We start from the raw sequence: 23207 nt of genomic DNA, 5'->3' as shown, positions 1-23207 counted from the left end.
CTCTCACTTAAGGCTGGCACAATGGCTACATAATAATAAAAATAACATTTCTTGAGGACAAGGCATGTGTCTAAGGTCTTTATATATAAAATCACATTTAATCCTTACAACCCCTCTAAAAATTGCTACCATTACTTCATTCCCATTTTTTATATAAGGAAACTGAGGTGCAAAGTAGCAGTTTTTAAGGATTGCTCAAGCACTGTGCTGTAATTGCCTATGCCAGCTATGTACACTCCTGTAAAATGTCATTTTTATTTTTTATTTTCCTGGGAGGAATGATTAAATCTTTTTTACATGTAAAAAGCTCATTCTTTAAAATAAAAATTTACATTTAATACCACATTTCACAAATTTTATTCTTCACATTCCTTACTCTTTGGAATAATATTTAGGAATACAGAAAAAATAAGACTGTATTGCAGTAACTGTCGGTTACCTACCCAAGGGTCATGCCCTCTTTCTTCTTCCTAACTGAATCCTGATTTGGTTTCATACCTCTGTGAGACCCCAGGTCTAACATTTGGGAAGTGAATCACAAGTACTATAAGACAGTAATGATAGGTCCATTCCCATTACCAAATGCTGGTTTGAACATGAGCATTTAGTATTTAACATCTACTAAATACCTTCTTTTCCTCTAAAGCTTGAAAGTTTACTTAGTTTCAAAGAATTACCTCAGTGTGATCTAACTGTAGAACATTTAAAGTGATTCTGACATGTTTCCAATTTTTTATACTTAATTAAATGTTGGAATAGTTTAATCTCAATAGGATTTTGAAATATGAATATGTAATTCAGAATGTATCTTCAAAATATATATATATGTATATATTTTCATTAGCCAGTCAGGAAAATACAATTTGTAAATTGAAGATTCACATCTGTTTTAGGCAACTAATAAGCAATATGGCCATTTCCAAAGGATGCTAAAATACATTTCTGCTCATGGATATTTTTCCCTCATAACTCTTATTGTGCATAGGATATTGTGTAAAGTCCTATGACATTTTATATTTTTTCCCTCCCTCTATTCTTCAAAATTAGTTTTAAATAACACTGCCATAATGCATTCTATGAGCCCATCTGTCTAATGTAATCCCTAACCTTTTAATTGCTATACTACTTTGTTCCTATCCCTTTTAAAAGATAGTATTGATATTCTACCTTGTGGTATATTTATTTGCATATTTGTATTAATCACTAGAATTTCAGCTCTTGGAGGGCAGGGGTGTAATATTACTCAGTTATAATTTATTTAGTCATAGGATAAATATATTTCACATAGTAGATAGTAATTTTTAAATTTAATTTAATTAGATTAAACTGTTTTCTAAGTTCATCTAGGATTTTCATATGATGCCACCATCACTACATGGGTATGATGTCAGGATTTATCATAGCAGACAAGATTTAAAAGGGCATATTTAATCTATATCCTTTCTCTTTTTACCTAAATCACATAGGAAACAAAAATACAGCACATACGCCAGGTTAAAGGTCATTTTAGAGATGTGTGTATGATCTCCATTCATCTTAAGTCTTCTCTTCAAAAGTGCCTTGGTTTATGAGTAATGACCAGTTTTAAGCAATCAAAATTCCTAACTAAAGGTATGAGACCCATCTGCTCCAACAGCCCTGCCACTATCTACTACAGTATTTGTGTATACAGTGTAGAAACAGGTATATTTGTGTGTGGGTGTGTGTGCTGTCAATCCAAGGGACATAGTACCAAAAGAAAGTGCTCCAAGTATTCTTTGTGCACATTTTATATAAGTTCTAGCATGCTATAAAGTTCCATGGAGTAATAACAGTTAGTATTCTCTACTTATTCCAGAGTATAAATAGTCATCATCAGAGAATTCATAACTGATATTTAAATGAGCCCTCCCTTGGCTAACACTCTTTGTTATTGATGGTGCTTCTATTTTCTCCTACTTCCCCTTTTGGGAGAACATTGATTCCTTCCAGGAATCTGCTTTTTACTGTGCAGCCATGTGCTCAGAGAATTAAACTCTGTATTGAGGTGGGAGTCACTCCTGATTTACTAAGACAGCCAATCATGGCAATCTCATTCCCTTCTCCACGGACTGTGTTAGGGCTGGGTTTAGGACACAGTTCTGGCCAATAAGTGGAAATGTATTAGCAATTTCTGGGAACAGTTTTCCTTTGCTTAAAAAGAGTTACCAAGGAATCCCTAAATGTTGTCCCATTTGCATACATTGCCTTGAACCACAACAGCCGTCTGTCCTGTGAACAGAAAGAGAGCTGGCCTGAAGAAAAAGCTGAAACACAGAAGCTAACAGTTCCAAGAGCATCACAGTGGACTTGGAACCCGAATGATGCCATTCTATGGTTACCCTATATTTAAAATTCTTATTAAATGAGGTAATGTGTTTAGTTAGTGTGGAAGGCTGTTGAGTATTTACCTTGAAAGCATCCCAGCAGATAAACCTGTAGTAAAATAGATGATTTTTCCTTAAATATTGTGGTATAATGAAGGATAGATTTGGAAATACCAAGAATAATTAGAACAAAAATGTTTGGTTCAATCACATGTCCAACTGAGAAGCTGTTATTCAATTTTACTTTGAAGAATTGGGTATTTTGTTTGACAGCTTGTTTTACAGGTTTCTTGAAATAAGTGGCATGCAAATTTATTGCATTACACACATTCATAAATTAAATGAGAGTTTTAAGTTGACAAGGGTTTATTGGTGTTCTGAACTTCATGGAGATTTAAATAAAATATGACATTGTCTTTGTGTTTGGCTTATATTAACCTCTTTATACAAACTATCTTCACATGCACACACAGACACACACTCTCACACACACTTAATTCACAATACAATTTTTTAAAAGGTTAAGAATGGTCTTTGAAATCTCATTATTTATAATTAATTGTGGGACATATACTTTCTAATCTATGTAACTTTGCTGTTAATCCAGAAACAATATTATCCAAAAAAGCTACATTAAGACATTTTATATCTTTTGGCATCATCTAGAACCTCTATGGGCAGAGCCAGCTATATTAGTGTTCACAAAGCAAGTGTAAATGAATGAATGAAAAAACCCCATTTTTAACAAATAAACTGTGTATGTTCTGAATGAGGACTCAACAAGCTCCAGAAAATACCATATGCTACTTGTAGCAACAGCACCTGCAGTGAAGACACGCAGAAAGAGAATTAACTGGATATATGAGATGCAAGCACTGGTTTTCAGAAGCAAACATCACAATACTCCAGGAAAAGAGAAAGGTATTTGTAGTGTATTTTGATTTTAAAAAATCTTTTTAAAATCCTATACAGAATGTAGGAAATAATATAAAAAACAAAGGAGTAACTGTAAACATCTAGAAATATGAGTTTAGATTGAGAAGTATATTAATCATTTGATACAGAAAAGGGAGAAATTAGGCAAATACAAAATAAGTTTAAGATCACTAAAATAGAAGCCAAGTGTGGACTTTTGGAGTAGAAATGGAAACTCAAGAGAAGAGTGACAATACAGCTGAGGAAGTTAAAACTAGAGTCGTGAATAGTAACCCAGAGAAGGGACAAGACGGGCAAACGTGTAACACCTGAGATACTTGATAGGCATGAGAATCAAATCTCAGAAAATTAAGATTTTTATGGAAAAATATGAAAAAGGAGTATCTCTAAGCATGGATAGATGCTGATAAGGTAATTAAATCAATGTGTTAAAGTATAAAGAACAGAGAATATGTTAGAGAAAAGCAGAATAATGGAAATATAAATCCACTTCTCCAAAACAAACAAAAGTATGTTTTTCATAGGTTAATGAATTTGACATAAATTCTGAGGGTTTCTAAGAACAGATTAGAATAGATTATTAAAGGAATTTTTATGAAAATCTAGAATAAGAAACTATGATCACCCAGCATGTTTATCAACTAAAGCTAAAATCATTTCTTTCTGTGCATTCATGTCAAAGAAATACAGACAATAGCACATCAATCTTTTCAAGACATATTACCATATCTCTAATGAAATTCCAACACACAACATGGAAAATACAGATTGAATTTAGGACTAATAGATATATTAGGAGAACGGTAATGATTAATATTAACCTAGATTATAGGAAGTGTTCTGTGGTCCACCAATTAATATCGGCAAGTCCCACCCAGGTCAACATCCTTGTGCTGACTTGAAGTAACAGAGATCTTGTGACTACCAAAAGCAAAAACAAAACAGAAAAACGAAAACCCCACCCACATTATCAGGGTGATTTTTAAAAATTGTATGTATTTCAGGTGTACAACATGTTTTGATATGTGTATGCATTGTGAAATGATTACCGTAGTCAAGCTAATTAACATACCCATCACCTCACATAGTTACCGTTTGCGTGTGTGTGCGTGTGTGGTAAGAACACCTGAGATCTACTCTCTTAGCAAATTTGAAGTGTACAATACCTTATTATTAACTAAGTCACCATGTGATATATTAGATCTCCAGAATTATTCAACTTGTAATGGAAAGTTGGTACCCTTGACCAACGTCTCATTTCCTCCATTCTCCTAAGCCCCTGGCAACCCCCGTTCCACTCTGCTTCTATGAGTTCAACTTTTTCAGATTCCACATATAAGTGAGATCGTGCAGTATTTGTCTTTCTATGCCTGGCTTACTTCACTAAGCATAATGTCCTACAGGTTCATCCATGCTGTTGCACATGACAGGATTTCCCTCTTTTTTGGGCTGGATAATATTCCATTTTATATATATGCCACATTTTCTATATCTATTCATCCATTAATGGACACTTAGGTTGGCTATTGTGAATAATACAATGAACATGAGAGTGCAGATATCTCTGAGATAGTGATTTTATTTCCTTCAGATATGTACCCAAAAGTGGGATTACTGGATCATATGGTAGTTCCATTTTAATTTTTTTGAGGAACTTCCATATTGTTTTCCATAATGCCTATAACAATTTACATTCCCACCAGCAGTGTACAAGGGTTCCCTTTTCTCCACATTCTCACAAGCATTTATTATTTCTTGTCTTTTTGATAATAAACATTCTAAGGGTTGTGAGATAATATCATTGTGGTTTTGATATATATTCTTTTCCATCAGAGCTTCTTAACTGAGATAAAATCTATTCTTTGTAGGGGACAGTTGGCAATGTTAGAGAACACATCTGTTTTCATTAGAATTTGGAGCACTTTTTGTGTTTGATGGATGGGATCAGAGATGTTAATCTTCCTGCAATGTGCAAGATCCGTAACACAAAGACTTGTCCAAACCCAAATTCCATTAAGCCCCCACTGAAATACTCTGGGCTAGATAAATAGAAGTGGATTATTTGAAGAGGAGAGTTATTTCACACATGAACACTTGATATAATGTTATATAAGGAATGGTTGAAAAAAATGTATATATCTTGGATAAGGATGATTTAGGAAAAACAATAGCTTCCTTTCATTATCTGAAAGACTTTCAATTGAGAGTTAGTAGACAGGACAAAAGTTAGAGAAGGTTGATTTTTGTATAGGAAAGATATTTCCAATCATTTGAAAGGGAGTTACTTGGCCTTAAACTGTTCAAGCAGAAGTATGTGACCACATGTTAAGAATATTGTAGAGGGACTTAAGAACTGAAGGTTGGTTAGACATTTATGTTTTTTCAATCAAGATTTTCAAATAGAATTTTAAAATATGTTACTAATAAAAGCTATAATTTAAAATATGTTAAACTATAAATTTCTTATATGACTAATTTGGATCTAGTTTTGAAATAGTTTTTAAGTTTAATTGCTATGGTGCCTACCAGAGTGACTTACACTTCTTAAAAAAATAATGCACATTACTTATCAAAAATTGTTTCCTACAATAAATATGCAATCTTTAGTTTCATTATTAGGTAAAGTGTTAAATCAGCTTTTCTACCTTCTGTTGATCTTTCTACTTTAGTTTTAACGGTTATCATTCATTACATATTTATCATAATTTCATTTGTAGCATTAAAAAATAACATGATTATGAAAGAATGCTAGAAAAGCACAGAACTTTGAAAAGATGCAAGTGAATTCCTAGATTCTGGAACATTCACAGTTCTTTCCTGTTTAAGTTAATAGGAATTGACTCCATTAATTAATTGCTCATCAAAAATTAGATGTTTATCACTCTGTTGGGAAGGTAGTGAGGGGGATGCTCTGTGAGAAACTAAGTAGTGGATGACTAGATTCTCGTTTCAAATGGAGAAATGAATAAATGGCAATGTGGGTTAGTAAGGTAACAAAAAATTGGTTGTGGTTTTACAACCTTGGGCATATCTCTGAATATCCCCAGTTATCATGTGATCAACCACCTGCGCTCAAGCAATCATGGGGATATTATCTTCAAACAGGTGGGTTCTCACATCTACAAGAATCCCAGAAAAAGCAAGTGTTTTTATTTGTCAGGGTTCCGTTCACTTGATTGAATGATTGTTGAAAATCACTAGGCTAAGTGATTTTTAAGCTTTCTTTATAAAGTTTGACAATCCTATGCTCTTGTAACTTGTTCTGGAATTCCTTTATTCAGTCAACAAATATAGATAGCGCTGGTTACATGCTAGACATTTTAAGAGTTTCCTTAGTTGCTGGGGGTAAAATGACCCTACCTCACACTAAAAGGGTGGTGGTGGTCATATTCTAAAGGAACTGAGTTTAGTAAATGAGAGTGGTTCAGACACATAAGCAAATAATTAGAGAAAACTGCAATCTGTTCATAATTACGTATATATAAAGTAAGGTATTTTTGAATGTTTACACCTGATTCTTAAAACACTTTCAGATACATATTTACTAAAGTAATATTGTGTCTTTTGTCATATTCTTACTTCACAAATAAATAATAATCTTATTTGCATATTACACCGAATAATTTCAAAATACGTATCAGAAACAGCCTATAGATTTGTTCTTGTTATTAAGCTCTTTGCAAAAACACATGAATATGTTAGAGCTCATGTTATCATTTTAATTTTGACTTAACTTTTACAAGATGCATACTATATTGATTTTCAGTGCTTTTACAATAATCCTCAAAAGCATATTAAAGTATTTATTTGAATTTAAAAATCAATTCAGACATTTTCGGACAAATTAAATCTTAGTTCGCTGATCAGTTTGAGAGTAGGGACTGGCTTTGCTAACTAAGTTAGAGGGCATCATTTTCCCACACATTGAATGAGCTAAGTCTGCATTTCCAAAATTTTCACAAATATAGACTTAAAACATGTGACAGACAAAACTTTTAATTACAAATACTGTATTGAAAAAGGTGTATATTTTAATTTCTCTACCCTTCATAAGCTTATTGGATTAAAAATTTGTCTCTAAATGATAAAAAGCAGTGTAGATATGTATTATTTGGTAAATGTTGGTAAATGTTTTTGGTAAACTTCTCAGAAGTTGAGAAACTTATTGACTGAAAATTAATCCTTTTGTAAATGAGATGCTTTCCAATTCTCTGTTTTTCATAAAATTAAGGGAAGACTTAATTGAATTTCTAGCTAATAGATCATTACAAACATTTTTGATGGTAAACCATTATGTGACATTTGGCAAATTCAAAGAACTGACTGATATTGCTAAAATCAAATAATTTCCATTATTGTTTACTTTATTATGTGAACAATTTACTCAGTGCTTACTTTTTTAGAAATGAAACAAAACAAAAAAGGAATGTAATTGAGACTAAAACTTGTATCTGCTTAGCTAGCAACAAAGAATATTTATCTGGAGATACATAGGAGGCCCATTTATTTCATTAAAAGACACCTTTCCACTAAATGTTTACTTTTTGTTTAATAATTATCTTATTTTGATCACATTTGCTGTAATAATATTATAATGAAGCCCAATAAGAATAATTCTGTTAACAAGTAGTGCCTTAGGATCCCAGAAATTTTTTAAAAAAAATTTAGATTTATATGCAATGTTTTTGCAAAGAAAGCAAAAAGGGATTAGAAATACTTAAAAACACAAAAATAATTTTCAGAAGTGTAAGAGAAATATAAGTTCAAATAAAGACAGAATGCAAAATTTACCATTTCATGGTCCTATGCTCATTCATTCATTTAAATGAATGACAGTGGTCATCAAATCCTTTGGTATTTAGATCCCATTGTTGCTTCAGAAATAAGTCACTATTTCTATTCTTTCCTTGTACAATAATTTGTAGTAGAGAGAAAATTCTAAGAAAACCTCTAGACATGTTTGAGCTCTGGGAATTGTTGCTTGATAGTGAATGTGTCTAACGGACATTTTGCAAGGTCACTGGCTAATTTTAAGCATACATAGAAATAATACACAAGCTCAGATGCAGATTTTCAAAATTTTATAAAACCTAACATCCAATTCACAGTCAATGTCATACTATATACATACTATTATAATAAAGAAAATGTAATTATGAATTTATCTTGAGACATTCCATTTAGATATTCAAGGTAGAATGAAACAACTTAATAAGAAAGCTTTCCATGATGAATTCTAAGAGAGGGTGTAAAGAGAAAGGCTCCTTATTTATCCATGGCATTCTGGCTTAAGATACACAATTTATGGAATTTCCCCAAAATTAAGGCCAGAGCAACTTTGACTCCAAAGTTAGACACAGTTCATAAAAAGCAGTAGATTGGTAAACTTTCTTCACGTGTTAGCTTGAGTCAGTTTATATTAGAAAACAATTCAGCCAGAGCTAAAGTGTACCACCCATCCTATATGGGGGCGATATGGTGAGGGCCCAAAGAATGAAAGAAAGAAGCCCCTTAGCAGAATATAGTGAGCAAAACTGGTAAGACCAAACACAACAAGCCTAAGCCCCATCCTACTTATTCTTTCCGTAGAATGACCACCTTCAGAATTTCTCTTTGAGTAAATATTGAAATTATGCCCCAACACCATGCAAATGCTCTGAATTTGGTTTAGAGGTCTGACACCAAGGGAACAAATAGAGAAATATGTGAAAATGTATAGCGCTGCCCAGAGTTTCCTTGGGCATTCTGGCATTGTTATTTCCAAGGAATTACGACTCGGCATCCGGCATTTTCTTCTGTTTCTTGCTAAGAATGTGAATTGTTCACTTGAATAGTTATTGCTTAACTAGAAATGCCAAGTACCAGGTGTTCATTGATGCACACAGGTACTCATGGTATGTGTTCTAGAGAGCAATCTATGCTTCAAATAAAACTGTATATTAAGATTTATTATGCTGCTTAGTTAAAAAGAAACATAAAATAATTTATGTTAGCCAAACAAAGGTAAAGGAAGTAGAAGGGTTGAATAAATAGACTCAGATGCAACAAACTTGACATCTTTATGATAGGCTACTAGTGGGAGAATCACAAATGCAGTGAGATTTTTATATGTTCCATTACAAATAATAAAGAATGCCTCTGTATATCCCCCAGGTTGAACTTAAGTACTAAATGTATCAACCAAATATTTGAAGAGTTACAGACCTATTGTTAGACATTGAGAGGACACAAATGTTTCTAACACAGGAAAAGAAAAAACAACACAAAACAAAAAACCCTAAATCTTATCTACAGATTATTTAACAAGAAGAGTTCCATGTTCCTGGGATTCACTCTGACTAAGCTGCACTGAATGAAGGCTGTAGAGATCAAGAAAAGTTTCAAATATTCTACCTGCAAATACAAGCATCTTTTGTAGTAATCCTTGCAATTAAAGATCATATTGTCAAGAGACATCTGAATTTCTTACAAATGGAGTTAAACGTTGGAAATATTGGGAACTAGCTGGTTACAAATACATTTGGTTTAATATTTAACAAGAGAATCCATGTACAACGTTATCAAATATTTAACTAATGGTAATGAAGCCATTAACCAATCTACTTCTTGATTCATATCTTTTTACTACTTCAAATGTAGGTTAACTGTAAAGCTAAAGCAGCTTAAGCTCCAGAGCCCTGCACTTGCATGGGTCCCTTGCAAGGCCTAAGGGCTTAGAGATATATCCACAAGGTCATATGCTTAGTAAAATATGAAAAGTAAGATGCTTTTATATTTTTTTTCAAAGAGTTTCCTCCAAAAGATACAATATTTCAGGAACAATGAAATCTAGATTTACTCCTAGAAATGCCAGTGTTTTTTGTCTGCAATATAAATAAAAATCTCAAGATTAGACAGTTTTAGTTTCACAAAACCTAAGTTTGGACTGTCTTGTTCTTGGAATAGCAGAGTTATATTGTCTGTGTACTTCTTAGCTACTATAATCTATGATTTTTTTAAACTAATGTGGTCCACGGAGGTGAAAAAAATCCCAGGGTACTAACAAAAACATTTAGTTTCTCTATGGCCACTGAAAACAACAGGCCATCTATTTCTGATCCACAAATCAATCTCATTAGAAACACATAATAGCTAGGTTTAATGTTATGCTAATAACTACTACAACTGAAGAAACAAAAAGTTTATAAGAACTGACCTAAAATAATTCTGCTGAAAAGACACAGCTTTCAGTGTTTGCATAATTCACCCCTAAACAGACCATTGTTCTATCACTCATAGGCAGAACATCAAAGCATACTGAATTAATATGTTTTCCTCTGAATTTATTCCAAAGTTATCCAATAAAATATTTCTTGTTGAGTCTTAAATCCATAAGTCTCTAGAGAGATGTTGATTTCTATTTATTTAAAAAAAACTGTATCCCTTTTTTGGAGTCTGGATATTTTTTTCCTTCGTCTAATAACTTGTGCAGGAACAATGGAACATAAGTGAAATTTATAATTTAATAATTCCCTAATTATGCCCAAAAGGTATTAAGAAAAAAGCCCATACATATGAAGTGAATTTTACTCGGTTAATAAGAAAATAGGGTACTATTTTAATGTTCCTAAGAATGTAATCACATATGAAAAGTGGAACTCTACAGATAGGTAGGTAGATGGATAGACAGATTTTAATTTAGGTACTGTACTAGATACTTCTTTACACTTTATCATGAATACTATGATAGGATGTTTGCTTAGTTTTACCATTCTGAATAAGGATAAAAGTTCCAAGTTACATGCTTGTCATTATATTCATAGCCAGTAATTATCACACAATGGATTAAAATATATCTACTTTTAGAAAATAGAGAAGTCATTCCTTAAATAGAAAAAAATCCATCCAAAAGAGTCATGAAAAATCTGGTCGTTAACCCAAGAATATTTTTATATCAAATTACATAATAAATTTGACAGCCTTAAAAATAGCAACAAGACCCCAAAATGAAAAAAATACTCATAAAATAGTGTGTTATTTTAAAGCAGTCTAACAAATGAAGACGTGTTTATTTTTCAGACATAGATGCCCCCAAATCAGTTAACTGTAAGGTACACACTTATGGATATGCTGTATCTGATGGAAAGTGAAGTCTGTATATTAATATAGCACACAGCACAATCACTCTGATATAATGCTTTAAAAAAAATCAGGAAATCTTTATCATCAAATCTCAGATCAACTTTGTAAGTTAGTGACTTAGGGTAATTACAGCGCCTCTGAAATTCAGTGTTCTTTCTACGGTCTATGGTCTATAGACTACTTCACAGGATCTTTGGAGAATCAAATGAGGTAATGAATAGGAAAGAGTTTTGCAATTGTTAAAGAAATAAGTTCTATTTCCCCTTCCTACACAAAGATCACCTCTGCTTACACCCTTTTCAGTTATACAGCTCCATCTACACTTTTCCTACGCCAGACCTAGAGAGAAGGAATTACTAACCTGATGGGTTAGAGTCTGAGAATGGATTGAACCTATTTGGTGATATCATCTGCTTTAAAAAATGTGAACTAGGCACCTTGCATCCTCTTACTCATGATGTTTTACTTCTATGTTCCTCTTTTCTTACTGGATTTGTGCCATTCAGCCAGACAGAAGGGGGTAAGATCACAAGATCTAGGTATGTGGTGGGGATCAGGGAATAGGAAGATACAGTCTAGTGTTTTAACTCATTAGAACACTGAGTTAGAAAACAATTAGAAAAAAATTATAAATATATTGTATTATTTTTCCATAGAGATATATATACTTTGAATCCTTGTATTAAATGATAATTTCATTGTTATATGTCTCTAGCTGATAGAACTGGCTTGAACAAAACAGGTTTGAATTGTGCAGGTCCACTTATATGTGGATTTTTTTTGATAAATATATTGAAAAAATTTTTGGAGATTTGGGATGATTTGAAAAAACTTGCAGATGAACCATATAGCCTAGAAATATCAAAAAATTAAGAAAAACGTATGTCATGAATGCCTAAACTATATGTAGATACTGGTTTATTCTTATATAGGCATAAGGTGAGTAATATTTAATATAAAGTTAATAATATGTTATTTTCCTACTGTTTTATGACTTGGCTTTCAAAGAATTACATTATTGTACAGTATGCCTGCATATCAGCCTATCATCACAGGTAAGTGGTTTTTTAAAAAAATGTAACAATGTTTCCAATATGTATTATAAATATGATCACAACAACATAGCCATAAAAATTTTATAATACACATTCAGTTGTGTATAGGTTAGGCTATGGTGACGCAATCATATCAATTACACTAGGCTACCATAAAGCAATCATACTGCTGCTTCTTCATTATCAATGCATGAATATACTTGTAAATAAATATGAATTTCTTTGTCACAATATCTTTTCATTTTTGATATCTACTGTTAGTAATACATATAACAGCTACAGTGTTTTGTATAGTGTAAGACAAATGTTGATGGAGGTACTGACAGATGATTCATCTCGTAAACAAATGACGTAAACTTACAGTATCGATATATACAGTCAGTACTATAAAGGTATTTTCTTTCTTATGACTTTCTTTTTTTTTTTTAACACCTTTATTGGAGTATAATTGCTTTACAGTGGTGTGTTAGTTTCTGCTTTATAACAAAGTGAATCAGTTATACATATACATATGTTCCCATATCTCTTCCCTCTTGCGTGTCCCTCCCTCCCACCCTCCCTATCCCACCCCTCTAGGTGGTCACAAACCACCGAGCTGATCTCCCTGTGCTATGCGGCTGCTTCCCACTAGCTAGCTATTTTACGTTTGGTAGTGTATATGTCTTATGACTTCCTTAATGCTTTCTTTTCTCTAGCTTACTTTATTATAAAAATACAGTATATAATACATATAACATACAAAATATGGGTTATCAACTGTTTATGTCATCAGTAAGTCGACAGCAGGCTATTAGTAGTTAAGTTTTAGGGAAGTCTGAATTTTAGACCATGCAAGGGGTCGGTGCCCCTAAACCTGTGTTCAAGGGTCAGCTGTAATTAATAATTGATTTATTCAAATATGTAGCACAACAATGACTTTATTATAAGATAGTTTAATAGTTGTAGTAATTTCTGCTTAAATGGTAACTTAATTTTTAGAGCCTTTCTTTCATATTACTATGTAACTGTATGTATGTATGTATATTTCTTAGTAGTGAACTGTCATTCATTTTAAACACAAAGAACACTAAATATTGCTTGCCTGACTTTGGGGAAAAAGATCATTGCAAGGACATCTTCATCCATGAAATCCCTAATTATTCTGGCATCTACTTTGTCAATATTCTTTGAAGGAAAACTAAAATAATTTCCTGCTAGATTCATATGCAGGGGTGTAGAGCCTCTGAGGAATACCGGTATGGCTAGAACTAAACGGGGATACTCTTAAGGAGCCTCTTGATGAAGATAACAGTAGTAATGATACATTAACTTACAGTCTGCTTTTGCTCGGCTTAACATTAAATGTGAAAACCATCTTTTTATTTTACTCTCTTTCTTTAGACTTTACTATAGAGGTTCCAAATCCAAAATTCCAAACTAGAACTCTTTAATGATTACAGAACAGGACAGCAAGCCCTTTCTAGCATTTCTGCTGTGTATATCACTGACACCTCAAAATTAGTTGAGTCACAAATATAGCTTCATTCAAGCCTCTAAAATAAAATTTTCTTGGTTCCTGTATTTCTGATTATATTTAGTGACATCACTGTCCATTCAATCAAGCCAAAAAGCTAGACATCATCCTAAATTACTCCTTGTGTTTCATATCTGACATCAAATTAATTACAAAGTACTGCCAATTCTAGTTCCTAAATATACTTTGAAACCATTTTCTTCTTCCATCCTTGTTCTGTTTTCTTACTTGAAGTCTGCACTGCCTATTACAAGACACAAATAGATGACCAGAGTGATCTTTCAAAAAGCTTATTATTGATCATGGTTTTTCTTCTTAAAACTGTTGTCTATCAGCTTCAGAATAAAGGCTAAATACCTAAAAATGAGATATGGCCCATTCATCATGTTACCTGTCTTCAACTTCACAGTTTTCCACTTTGCTTTTTACATTCTTTCATGATCTATTATCTTCCTCTTATCCTTTGCTCTCTACTCAAGTTTTTACTCATGTTTTGCTCTTCTTTTAAGACTCAAACTCCACCATGTCTGTGAGGGTCCGTCCTTGGAGCCTTGCTCTCCTGTTTCCAACCACTGACGCCACCTATTGTCAAATGTGGGAATAAATCTCACCACCTCTTGCCTTGAGTTCTTATTAAAACCATGCCTTAAAATGTACTTTCCTACCCAAATCTTGTTATCTCAAGTAGATGGTAATCTCCTTGAAGGGCAAATGAATGCATTCTGCTTCTCTCTTTTCCTGTGGTACCAATCATAGAATAGTATACTTGATACATGTCACTTGAGAGTTTATACTTGATAAGTGTTACTTGAAAGTTTAATTTTAGTCTAATATTGGTGTGTATTTAAATATATGGTAACCTCCATTACATAAAATTTATATTTTACTTACTCTGAAATAGTCCATGATAAATATATATTAAGAAACAGCATTTAAAAGAGCCAGTGGAAATTGCATGTTAAATTTATGTTTGAATATAATGCAAAACCAGAGGGCCACACAGTATTTCCTTTAAAAATACCCCCCTCATTGTTACCTATGATAAGGCACAGTGATGTGCATGATATATGAGAATGGTTACATGGAATTGGTAGACTTCTGACTTTATCTCACTTTATTGCAGACTTGTTCCTTTTTTTTTTTTTTTTTCATTTTAAAATGGCACATTTTCCTGTGTGGCATCAAGAAATAAAACCCACCATAAAGAGAACTCTTATTCCCTATGAGCTGATGTAAAGCAGCTTACTTCTAATGGCCGCAATGCATCATAAATTCAAAATAAATTAGTGGCCATTAAGCCACAGGCTCCCCATCATTTGTATTACAAATGATGCTTAGACATCAGGCGTTACTGGAAACTCCTTTCATCTGAAGAATGAAATTGATATTCTTCAGCCAAAGCACATTAAAATGATCCAGTGAAATACACCGACTTCATGAAGGATATATAGCATGTTATGCTTGTGATGAGAATATTATTTAGGTTTCCTAGTGGCAAAAGCATTTCTTCTATTATAAAAACTATGTTTCTGAGGTAGAAATTAAATATGTCTCGAATCAAAATGACTTTTCAGGAACCTCGCAGCGGTATACTACTTACACATTAGCTGTTTGCCACCTAGATCACAAAGCACACAGAGACCATTCAAAATATATTCATGAGCTATAAAAGACAATTTTGCTTTCACTTTTATATCATGTTTTAAACTCTTTTCAAGATGATTTAATTATACAGGAAATGTATTGGGTTTTATTATTGGTGTCATAGAAAAGGAAACTTCCAGCTGAATTTTAAGAAACTAGAGAGTAATGCACGAATGTATGAATTTATAACAATATATGAGGATTTAAAAAACATATGGTTGTAAATCTCATGAAACAACTCTTCTTAATCTTTTCATAATTTTTCTTTCAAATATAACTTTTGAACAGTATCTAATTACATAAATAAAAAAATTACAATAATTTAAACCGTCAAAGTCTCCAAGTCCACATCACCAATTATAATCTTAAGGAAATTTTAGGAATATCTGTGATTCTAACCTGAATTTCTCAGATTACTGTGGAATTCCCTCTATAGCCAGAAAGTCAGCTTTGAATTGAGACAACTGGCAGTATTTGCACATTAAGGGTGTAAAATTACCATTTAAATATGTTTGTTCACCTCCTAGATCCCTTCTTTTGTCTCCCTAGTGTGGCCAACCTCAGGGATATCTGTCACATACTAGTGAGAATAAACTACATACTTCTTCAACCAAGACATTTAAAAAGCGATCTCTGGGATTTCCCTGGTGGCGCAGTGGTTAAGAATCCTCCTGCCAATGCAGGGGACATGGGTTCGATCCCTGGTCTGGGAAGATCCCACATGCCATGTGCCACAACTACTGAAGTTCGAGCTCCTAGAGCCCGGCTCTGCAACGAAGAGTATCCCCCGCTCGCCACAACTAGAGACAGCCCACGCACAGCAACAAAGACCCAACACAGCCAAAAATAAATAAATAAAATAAATAAATTTTAAAAAGAGTGATCTCTTATGTCAACTCTTACAGAAATTAGCTCTTCATCCAACACCCTCTCTTTTGCAAGATAGATGCTGGCAAGAGTGGGTAAGAAGGCCTGGAGCTAACCAGCCTAGGAGGGCAACTGGCTCTCAAGCACTCAGTCACTTTAATGGAGTGAACCGTGATGAATCATAAAGGGAGGGGTCAGTATGGAATGTCAGTTCAACTTTCATGAAGTCCCTTATAAAGCAGCAGAAAAATAAGAACCTTGGGTATTTGAGAAAATTAAGAAATAAAGGAAGGAGGAGGTTGAAACTCCCTGAGAAGGGCAAAAGTATGAAGACAAGCCAGTTAAAAGTCACACATTATGCTTTAGTCATAGACGGTCCTCCTCCACCCTTTCATGTACCTGCTTTGGCTTACTTCCTTTAGAACCCATAAAGATTCAAGAACCATTACATTTCTGACATACGGACTCAAAAACGTAACATTTTACAGCATACTACATGCTAATGAGGCCTTTCTCCAATATCTGTATATTTGCATGGCAGCACCTTTTCAGTGTATGAAGACCTTCACTCTTTTGTTTATTCCATTTGACTTCGCACAACAATCTGTAATGAATAAATATCACTGAAAATTGGATGAAGGCAGTCAAAAAATACAAACTTCTAGTTATAAGATAAATAAATACTAGGAATGTAATGCACAACATGATCAATGTAATTAACATTGCTGTATGTTATAGATGAAAGTTGTTGAGAATAAATCCTAAGAGTTCTCGTCACAAGGAAAAAAAATTTGTTTTTCTTTTTCTTTTATTTTGTATCTATATGAGATAATGGATGTTCACCAAACTTACTGTGGTATCATTTCATGAGGTGTGTCAGTCAAATCATTATGCTGTACACCTTAAACATATACAGTGCTGTATGTCAGTTATATCTCAATAAAACTGGAAGAAAATTAAAAATAAATAAATATCACTTGAAAAATCATTATTTTACAGTGGAAAAAAAACAGATTCTCACATTGGCTCAAGGACTTGTCTGGAATCACAGCTCCCAAAGGTGGATTTGAGGTTTGACCCTATGACTTTTACCTTAAGGTGAAATGTACAGTACTAGGAAATAGTATTTATTTATATTTTAGAAGAGCAGCACCCAGTCATTTTCAGAGCACGGTCTGGGTTGGGTGTGCGTCACATGATCTCTGTGTAAAGAGCCAGGAACTGCATTCTAACCGCAGTAGAGATGAATAGGTCAGGCTCAGAGTTTAGGTGCCTTGCATGAGGGTCACATGGCTAACCAACAGTAAAGGCTAGAAATGTAGTCTTTTTATTTTAAGTCTAAAGTGCTTAGATAGCCAATGAACTCAAGGATTGGAAAAAGTAGAGATAAAAGTTGATGAGACATATCTGGGACTCTTATCCTGCTGCCAAAGACTTCAAAGCACCGAGCTTGGGGCTACGAGGCTTGCTTTCCTACAACTAGTCCTGTGATCTTATGCCAGTCATTTAACCTTTTAAACTTCAGTTCTGTAACCTAGAAAATGATGATCATATCCTTCCCCAAACTCAAAAGTTGTTCAAAATTCAAATGAGGTAATGCATATTAAAGAATGTTAAAAATTTTTAAATGCTACACAAATATAAAATATCACTGCTTTTTGTCACTTAATTTAAGGTTTTCTGAAAAAGTCTTAAGGGTAGCTTCTTCTTTGACTCAGTTTTGAACATATATAAGAATAAAATATCTAAACATGTTTGAGCTTGAATATTTTGCATTTAACTTGTAGTATGCATTATTAACTATTTATTCTATAAAAGGAATTAGATCGGCCCCTCCATCACACCAAACAAAACAAAACAAAACGAGAAAAGACACTTGGCTTAAAGATATTTAGAACTTGTCCAGCAGAAATTTAATCAACTTATTTGCTTTAGATTACACTTTCATGATGATTTATTTTGTAGAGTGATAGATTTTCCTCCCCTTTTGTTTATGATCTATAAAAAAGCTCTCTATGGGTCTTGGGCTCTGTGTAGGAAGGCTGGATGGATAGACACTGCTGTAGATAGCATAGGTGGTGAAGAGACTTCAGAGTTTGAAAGTTCCTTAGCTCTTTTTAGAGTCATATTTCAGTGGAATAGAAAAGTACTAAACCGTTCCATTCTTAGAAGCATGTAGTTCAAGAGAGAGTTGCTGAGCATAAACATGCCACCTGGAAACTGAATACATCTCTTAATAAATTAGGAAAAGAAAAAGTAAAATATATGGACTTGGTCCAGATACTCAGGCAAAATGTTGTCTGAAATATGGCCATCAACCTAGTGCTCCTTAGCTAAGTCATTCTCTGTGCTTTTTGGTGACTTCTTGGTTTATTTAATAATACTGCTTTTTGCTTTACCAATATTTTACTCAGTTGCAACTACATAACAGTGAGTCTAATATATACTCACCTAATTCTCACACTTAAAATGTATTTATATACTAGCATAGGAAATAGAGAAAAATTTTGGAAACTCCAGCAGTTTATCATTTTAGGAGCTGTGTTTCCTGGTTATTTCTAATTTTAGAGAGCCCGGGTTTTAGAGCAGATTTAAGAATATTTATGTGGATGGGACTAACAGATTGAGTTCTTTTTGGTAGATGGTACTCACAGAGATGTACCTAAGTAAGTGTCGCAGGATTTTTTCCTTTTGTATTAGGATCCCAAAGAGCACTGACTACAGTAAGGAAATGTGGTAACAATAAGTGATGTGGACACCTGCAGGGTAAGCCTTCCATCATTCCTGGTAGATGTGGAGCTAACGGTTGAGAACCTCTCTCCTGAAAATTAATCTAGATTCCCACAAGTAGTTGGGTCACAGCTGACCTCTGTGTAGACATTGCAGAGTTTCTTTGCAAATGTGAAAGCTTGCAGGCCACCAACTACAACAAAAGTAGATTCTCAATAATTATCAATAATTTTAAAGAATGAATCTCTTTCCAGACCTACTTTTAACTTTTCTCACAGAAGCAGACAACTGGATAGCACTACCCAGGTATCAAAGTCAGCTACGGTGTCAGCAAGGCTTACCGTGCTATTTGAAAGCTGTGTTTAGTTTCTCCTGAACTATCATTCTGTTTTCAGATGCCTGCTTTGATCCGGCTGAGTTTAAGTGACGATTAACAACTTGGTCTAAGTGAAAAATTAATGAAACAAATCTGTTTACAAGGTGAGGATTCATCCCTTTGTTACATGACCACTTTAAAAACCATAAAGGCATCTGATTTATAAAACCTTCTAACTATAAAACTCTTCAGCTTACTAGGATGAAAAAAAAAAGTTGGGTTTCCTGTAGAGAAAGGTGAGTCATAAAAGCTTCAGTTTTCACAGATAATTAAAGAATTAAGGCTATAAGGCTATAAAATTATAATCAAATGAAAAGAATGAAAATGTTGAATTAATAATGATATGGGAATTGGAAAATGACATTTAATAAAAAGAGACAAAAGAGACACAGAGAGAGTGAAGACACCATTTTTCCAGACAATAATTTTTCTTTTTTTGCCACAGAAGACTTACACAAAGAAGTCAGAAAGAGACGATGGGAAAAGGAAAGGAAATACCCACTTGACCTGCCTGGTAATCAAATATTATTATTGGTTATAATACCAATAGATACCCTCACCTCCTATGGGTTTTCTAAAATTGTGTAGCTTTTAATATTAAGCTCAAAATTAAGAAAAAGCGACTTTAAGGGGAAAATTGGATAATTATGAACTTAATTATCCAAACCACACACAGGCATGATTAATGAGAATGTGTTAAGTATCCACTGATGATACATATGGGGCATGACTTTCACCCAACTTAATGGCACCACTAACAGTCTGAAGTGGAAAAGTACTTCACAATTTTTAATTTACAAAAGTGAATTCTAAGGTAAAAGTTTAGACAAACTGGAAAAACAATCTCAGACAAATATCTAGGTAGGGCCTGTACCTATTTGATATTTCCTTATTTCAGAAGTTGGTAAATTTTCAAAATTTCTAGGTTTCTAGTTTCTTGTGTAATAGAAAAAGAAAAGTACACCACAATATATAGAAGTGTGGGTCCCTTCAGGGGAAAATATGGCTGAATATCATCCCATAGGTCTCACAGCGTGGCTGTCATAATCTAGAACATTGTTTGAGGATAGGTTCTGAGTCTTATAAACTCAAATTCTATTTTTGTCAGTAATCTAAGAGCATATTCATCACCTCTGGGCAAACTCATTTTGACTATTTGCCATGCTAGTTCAAGCCATCATCATTTATTGACAGACTGTTAAATGCTGCCAGCCATTAACACAGCCATCAGGGATATACCCTGTGTGCAGCAAAGAGGAGAATATGCAGTGGATGCCTCCATGTCACAAAACGAAATATTTAGGAACAGAGAACTAGAACTGAGTGAGTGCCTGCACTCTTCTATCTGGTCCTAGTCCAATTTGCATCAAATCCTTGTTCATTCTAATCACCTTAGAAGTGATCTTTCATAGCCCTGCCGTTCTATCAAACCTATCACCTGATACTCTATTTTCTACCTTTCTCCTGTGCACTATGGAGCTCCCATTTTTTGTTTGTTTGTTGTTTTGGCTTTTTCGAGTGTCATGGCTGTTCCAATATAAAACTACAGCCCTTGATGCCCTTTCAATCGCAAAACGTTTTATCTCCCACGGAAGTACTCAGGGCCAGGAGGCTGCATACATGTTCTCCCTGTTTTCTATCAACCTCTAAACTCCCTATCCAGCGTTTATAAATCTGTGCTTTTTTTTTTTTTTTTTTTTTTATTTATTTATGGCTGTGTTGGGTCTTCGTTTCTGTGCGAGGGCTTTCTCTAGTTGTGGCAAGTGGGGGCCACTCTTCATCGCGGTGCGCGGGCCTCTCACTATCGCGGCCTCTCTTGTTGCGGAGCACAGGCTCCAGACGCGCAGGCTCAGTAGTTGTGGCTCACGGGCCTAGTTGCTCCGCGGCATGTGGGATCTTCCCAGACCAGGGCTCGAACCCGTGTCCCCTGCATTGGCAGGCAGATTCTTAACCACTGCGCCACCAGGGAAGCCCAATCTGTGCTTCTTTGAAGCTATTTCCATCCAGTTATGGCAACTTCTCCAACCTCCTTTTTGCTATTGTCTGTTGTCACCTGGGTCTCACCCACTCACTTTCATGGCTGGCTCCTGGCAAAGAGTCTATCTCTACTTCACTGCCGATCATCTTTCTTAGGAACATCAATATACGTGTAGCTTTGTAGTTTCTTGACCTTTTTATTTCCCCTGACCTTTTGACTTTCTTTCTCTTTTTTTGTTGAATTCTACCTCAATGATGCACTGAATGGTCATAAGTTGGAATTTGTCATCAACTAATACGGCACTACCTTCCCCCCACAATTCAAGTGTAAACATCCCCCTCACCAACTTGAACCTTTCATTTCACTTGCTCTTACTATTAACAATTTCTCAGTCTCATCAAGGTTTCCAATCCGTAGATGCTATTGCTTCCCCCTCCAACCTCCAACATTTATCAAGTTCTCCTACACTTCTTTCCCTTGTAGATTTTAAACTGGATGGTTAATGCTTATAACAACTCCTTCAAAAGCATCCTTGACTCATTTACTCCTTCCTCCATAATGTTTATCTGGAAAATGCCTAACTCAGCATGAACTCAGGCAGGTTCCCAGCAGGTTCCCCTTCCCACACTTACACTAAAGACCTGAAGATTGGTGTAGAAAAATCATAAAACTGTCCTGACTGGTGCCTTTAAATTTCATGATCTCAAACTGCAAATGGAATCTCAACAGTGTCCCAGTGCTGCTACATACTTTTCTAATAATCCAGCTTTGCCACCCTCTGGGATTTCACACACCACTCCCTCTGTCCTCAAAGCACCCGTCCTCCCTCTTCGAGCACCCACCTCTCCACAGTCAGCCTATGGAGATTGGAGAAGTCATCACAGGGATTAACTCACCTTTCCATATCTAAACACCAGACTCTACCTAAACATGCACTCATATTCCTTCTCAATACAACATTTATATCCACCTCACATTTTCAATAATCTTGCTAACAGAAGTGTAATACTCAGTATCAGTTGGCTAAAGTCCCTTCACCATTGGACAGTGTTTGGATAGATACTAGACAAGTTTTGCCTCATGACCACTCCTTTTGAGTATCATTCTTATTTAGATGAATAAAAGGATTTAGTATGATTACTACTATAGCCTAGAGGTTCTTTCTTATTATTTAAGGTGACTTTGCATATCTCTATTCTGATCCATTTATGCATTGGCCATAAAATATAAATCTCTGGACAATCTTATTTCCAAATATTGTATCATACAAAGTTCCCAATTTTTTTTTTTTTTTCAGAAATGTAAGTAATGATTACTGAGTGGTGAGTTTGGGGAGGAGTTGAATTGAGGGTACTAGGTCTTAGGATAAATGGAGCAGAGCACAACCTGTACCATCACAGCCAGCTACGCTGAGAGCCTGAAGATGGAGGATCCAAGACTAGAAGTCAGGTTTCCTGGTGCCCAGTTCAGTATCCTTTTAATTTTCAATATTATTTACTAACTTGCTCACTACTAACAGAGTCATTAAAATCTAGTGGATCAGAAATTGGCCAATAAGATTTTAGACCATATAATTTGATATCAAGCTACTTAAAAGGCAGTGAGATTAGTGAGAAGAAACATAATTTCTGAAATCAGTATC

The 23207-nt window shown here is 34.3% G+C and overlaps 1 protein-coding gene across 13 annotated transcripts in view; it reads right to left on the bottom strand.

The window, feature by feature from the left end:
* The window catches only part of SLC16A7 (solute carrier family 16 member 7), a 169965-nt gene that overhangs the window by 22407 nt on the left and 124351 nt on the right, over nt 1-23207 (bottom strand). The gene's annotated exons all lie outside the window — the stretch shown is intronic.

The sequence above is a fragment of the Balaenoptera musculus genome, chromosome 10 (assembly GCF_009873245.2).
Source record: "Balaenoptera musculus isolate JJ_BM4_2016_0621 chromosome 10, mBalMus1.pri.v3, whole genome shotgun sequence".
Taxonomy (NCBI): domain Eukaryota; kingdom Metazoa; phylum Chordata; class Mammalia; order Artiodactyla; family Balaenopteridae; genus Balaenoptera; species Balaenoptera musculus.
The sequence above is the reverse complement of the archived record's forward strand: the minus strand, read 5'-3'. Positions and strand labels throughout refer to the sequence as shown.